Here is a 5336-nt window from a genome sequence, read left to right on the forward strand (position 1 = left end):
TTCCATTTCACAGAAAGTGGGGGCAGACAGAGGTTAAGGGGCTTTCCCAGGGCCGTGTAGGAAATCAGTAGGGCAGCAGGCTGGTCATTAGGACATCCTTTCTCCAGAATATTAAAAAAAAAAAATAAGGCTGGGCCTGAAGAAGGTTGTGGGACCATCCCACCTCCTCAGGCACTCGGCCTGGCAGCAGGATTATCGCATACTTCCCGTGCCTCCGCTGCCAGAGGTGAATGGGAAAGGGGGTGTGGGGGAAACGAGCCGGTTGCTATTAATTCAGTTGAGCTTGACTGGACATGCACAGGCAATCCGGAGAAGGAAATAATTCTAGTTCTGTCTGGTTCAGCAGAAACTCCACCCACTGAAGCTTTCCGGCAGGAAATCAAGTTACAAACATTACATGATCTGAGCAAATTCTCATACACTGAGCCTACCCTGGGGACAGGACACTTTTGCTGGCTGCTTATTGAGGCTGAAGTTTTAGACATCTTAACCCTTTCTGGAGGAACGTCACAGTTTCTCGTGCTGGCCAGGCTGGGGAGTGAGAAGGAAAATGGTTTTGTGATATTTGGGGTCACGCTTTGGCAGCAAAGAAGCCCCGAAAGCTGTCTTTACGTGGAGGGAAGAAGGGGAGGGCTGGGAAGTCTTTCTTCTGCTTGCTTTTCCTACTGAAAAATCGAGCTCTGTCAACAATATGTTTCCTGGAACACCCTAAAGATGACCAAAAAACGTGTGGTTTCTGGCACCGGCCTGACCGTGCAAGTGAAACCTCTCAATGGAGAAAGGAACCAAATGGGACTTGGACTGTTTCACACCCATTGTTTTCTATTAGCAGAAAGGCCTGAAAGACAATAGCAGAAAAGCTGCCATGGTAAAAATTTCGGGCACCTACAGCTTCTGTGAAGGGTTAAGAGAAATTGCAACCTGCACGTTTAAATGATATAAGGAGCCTTAAGGAAGTAAGCCTTGATGCTTGCAAGCAGCCCTGAGAGTTAAAATGAAAAAGCATAAGGAGAGAGCCTTTCTTTTTGCCTCCTGGGAAGCAAAAAAAAAGCAGCACAGCTCTTCTTTTTCCCTTTATCCAATTACCAGCAGAGCAGACAAATGTCTGAAGGTGAGAAAGGAGGAAAGGTGGTAGCTGCCTGCAGTGACAGCAAGGCTGCTTTTCGCCTGCTGGCCTTTTTAGGAGGACTTGCAGCCTCTCGATGTGATGCTGGAGGGTGGAAGGTGGCGATGGCCCCTGCTAGCATCGCCTTCCGCCCGAGCACGCCGTGTGTCGTGCCTCAGATTTCCTTTTTGTTCGCCTAAGGAGCGGAGCATCTCCCGATGAAGGTCACAGCTTTGATCCCCACGGCTCGCTCTCGTGTTTATGGATGGCCATTATTAGTAACAGAGGCTAGTGCCTGCACTTCTCCGCGCCTGCCCTTGGCTGGCTGCAAGGGAGCAGGGGCAGGATAACAAAAGAAAGTATAAATAGAGCCTTTTTAAAAGCCTGTTAAATAGAAATAGACTTTTAGGGAGGAGGGAGAGGGAATGAGGCGTGTTACCATAGTAACTGCCAATGGTTTATTTAAAAAGGGCAAAGAAACAAACACCACAAAAAGGCAAAGCCGAGAGGAGCTGGAGATTTGCTGGAGGAATCTGTCGGGGTGCAGACGCCGAGGGGCCAGGTAAGAGCAGCGAGCTTCTGCCAAAGCCCTGCTGAAAAATCGCATCCAGCTTCACCTTTTGCAAAGCAATCTGGAAAATGTTACTTTGAAAGGTGTGCTTCCAGTTAGGTTTTTTTTTGGGGGGGCTGGAGGATGGGGAAATGCATGAGGAGAAATGTCAGACTGGTGAGATCATCAGGAGCAAAGGGCCCTTACCTCTGCCCAGCCTGCACTCCCTGGGGGCAAAGCCCAACTCATGCTTTTGGTCAGCTCCATGTTATGGAAATAGCAGAGGATGTTCCCTTTTTATTATTATTATTCCCACAGGTCCAGATCCACATTCAGCCTTGACACAGGTAGATCTGCAAAGTAGGCACTACTGTGATTTTCATCCCGCTCCTGTGTGCGGATCAAAGATTTTGAAGGTTTTGCTTTTCTTTCTTGCATTTTCACTCTTGCATTTCTGCCTCCAAGGTCAGGTTGTTGCAGCAGGCAAGAGCGTTCGGGCTTCCTCACTCATTCCTCCATGCTCCCAGACCTTAAAGAAAGGTCAAAATAAGCTTTAATCATAGGATCGGGGACATTTGGTGGTGGAAGAGACCATCTGCAGCAGAAATGGAGGTCAGAGCCATGCGGTCACCCCATCCTTCTGGATCTGCTTTTTGCACCTGCAGAGGTGAGGGCCACATTTTTTCCTTTTGTGCCATGCCTCAGAGATATAAATTCTGGGAGCCCTGCTTGCTCCAACAGCACTAATCAAACTGGGAACCTGGGCAGAGAGGGCTTTCAGGGGCTCCCACAATGTCTGCTACTAAAACCAGCACCCGAATGTCTTTTTCTGTATGCAGACTGTGGTTTGACACAGGCAGAACTAGAATAATCTTTATTGCTCTTTTTTTTTTTTTTTTCTTTTTTCTTTATGTATTTTTTTTTTTTCCTGCAGCAAAGCTCTCACCGGGTCAGGAGCTGATACAAAAGCTGAAAATGCCGGCAGCTGTGGTGGCCAAGGGTGCTGGCTGCCTTCCCTTATCCTGTCTGCTGTCTAGCTTTCCCCTCAGATGAGTATTTCATAGGTGAAGCAGCTGACTGTAATGATTTTCATTCATTCCCCTGTTGCCCAGGAGGCTGCTTCCTGCTTGAAGACTGCCTTGTGCTAAATTCTGCCTATTCACGGGACAGGAAGATGCTTTCTGCCCCAGAGAGCTCATAGCACGAGAAAAGAAACAGCAGATGGAAAAGCAGGTGTGATGGTGCCCAGCAGCACCGCGATGGGACCCTTCCACTCTCAACACTAGGCTCGAAGACCAGAAGCAACTCGAAAGTCCCCGCATTTGGTTTGTCTTTGGCTGTTTTGTTTTGAATCTTGTAGTTTCTAAATCAGTGTAAGGATTTCCCAGTGCCTGACTCATGACTTTGAAAACCTCAGGGCTGGTACTACTGAAAGGGTTCAAATGGCAGAGAAGCCACAAAGAGAGAACGAGCTGCCCTGTGAGGCGAACTCAGAATTGCGAAAAAAAAATGCTACTTTCTTCAAAAAACCACACCAGCAGCTTTATCAGGGAAAGGGAAACAATTGCAAAGAGCCTCCAGCCTCTCTGCAGACACCACGGGCTTTCCCATCTTATTTGGCTTCAGGACACAATTTAAAACAGTACCATCTGTACTCATATAACCGGGAGGGAGACTGTCGCACCAAGAGGGTTACATATATTTAAAATCCCTGGATTAGGAGCTGAAAGCCCCATTTGTCCCTGGAGCAATCTAAAAAAAGGGTCGGTTTCCTTCTCCGACACCTCTCCGCTCACTGTGTGCGATGTGGTGGTGGCATGACAGCTCCTGCTGGTCCCCAGGATGAAGCTGGATGCACAGCCTGGAAGGCTGACGGCTCTTTGAGCCCATCAGCGCAGGCATGTTGGCCAGGGGATGGGAATGATTTCATCCAGAAAGGGCCCTAGGTTACCTCACTCAGGCCAATTTTTTTGTGCAAAACCAAACCTGCGGGTGGTGTCTTTATTTTTAGCTTTGGAACCAAATTCTCTCCTTTTTCTCCCCCAGAGCAAGAGGCAAATCAGAACCCGACAGCTCCCGCTGTCTCCGTTCCCCTGACCCTATGGAGAGTCATCCCATGTGCCCACCCAGGCATGAGAAATTCAGGGTGAGCATTTTCGGAAGGTTTCACACAGTCTTTGATGTCTCCTAGCCTGGGAAATTGGTTCCCCTCCTGCTTCCCAGCTTGGAAGGTCTCCCTGTGGTATCTGCAAGAGATAACGCTCCCTTTCACTGTCTGAGCTCTGGGCCAGCCTGACTGCTTGCCTCTCCTCTCCAGGGCTGCAGAAGGGACATTTCCCTCCAGATATTGCAGAAGGACCCTTTCGGAGAGGCTGATCCGCCTGCAGAGCCGGGCAGTCCGAGCTGCTCCTCTCCATTCTCACAGAGATTGAGTTATGCCAGGCTTTGACCTAAGTGAAACTGCTGACGGTCACAGGGATTTGACTAATCTCCTTAGTTCGCTGTGAAATTTGCTATTCCTTTTAGGGAATAGATTTTTATTTTTTTTTTTAATGATTTTTTTTTTCCCTTCGGGCTCACTCGCAATGTAAAAATAAACCGAAGCCCACGGTGGGAGATTAATTTCCTCCCGAACTCAGGAAGGGCAGGCAGTCAACGCAAGATCCTCCTGGCCCATCCCAGGAGGATGCTGCTCCTGGATTCATTCCTGGAGACAGCTGCTGTCCGACCTTGCCGTAAGACTTCCTTCCCCAGTGCTCTCCTCCTGGCCCTGCTGCAGCCCCCTGGGGTCTGAGAGCAGCCCATGGGCACAGCCCAAGCCTTTTCCTTCCCTCCTCACTCTGCTGTGCCTCAAATTCCTGTGCAAGCAACGCTTCTGGGGGTGGAAAGCTGAAATGATGAGGTCCTCATTTCTACTCCTCTATGATCCGTCTCCTAACGGAGAGGGAAACCTCATCTCCCCAGGGATCCAACCTCCAGGGGCTGAGGAATAATTTACCTCCATCCATGCGGCTCGTGGTGCTGTAGGATCCTCTCAGGGGAATTGGGTCCTTTTGGGGGGAAAAACGCACTCCCGTGGCTCTCCCCATCACTCCAGCTGCCACCAAGCTCCTGTCCTTCCTGGAGCACAGGAGGATTTGCACCACACTTATCATCTTTTAATTAACACATCTTTTAATTAACCAGCATTACCCTGTCTTTCCTGGCTCTCCAATCCCTCCCATCCCAAATGACATTTCAGGGCAGATTCCTTATGTATTATAAACTCCTCAAACACCCCCGAAACCAGCAGTGCGTTGTGCCTTTGCACCTGAAATACCGCAGAAACAGCAGAGCACCTTCCACATGGAGCTTTGCACGTGGGTCTTTGTGACAAAGAAGCCTCTGTAGGCTCCCCGTTGCCTATAGCTGCTGCACAATGCTGGCATTTCTCAAATAATAAAGGACGGGTTGCTCACACAAATGCCAGAGCTGGGCTCCTTTTTGCTGGGCTCCAGGGGTTCCTGTTTCTAGACATTCCCATGAATTAAGCTGAGCAAGCTGGCAGGGGAGGAACGGTCTCTGAATGTTGGCATGAAAAGCCCAACCACAAATTCAACTGTCATTGTCCTCCTGCTTTGAAAGCTTTAAGCCCTTCAATTAAGGAGAAATGACAATACCCAGAGTGGGATTCCTTTGCTC

General features: G+C 49.2%; 1 long non-coding RNA gene across 1 annotated transcript; it reads left to right on the plus strand.

Annotated features, from left to right (window-relative positions):
- Positions 1-1585: 1585 nt before the first annotated feature.
- On the plus strand, positions 1586-5093 carry LOC311432773. The gene is made up of 3 exons (XR_014690318.1): positions 1586-1667; positions 2219-2322; positions 2768-5093. It is a non-coding gene; the product is annotated as an uncharacterized lncRNA (long non-coding RNA).
- The last annotated feature ends 243 nt before the right edge of the window (positions 5094-5336 follow it).

The sequence above is a fragment of the Aythya ferina genome (assembly GCF_964211825.1).
Source record: "Aythya ferina genome assembly, chromosome: 2".
In the NCBI taxonomy this organism is placed as follows: Eukaryota; Metazoa; Chordata; class Aves; order Anseriformes; family Anatidae; genus Aythya; species Aythya ferina.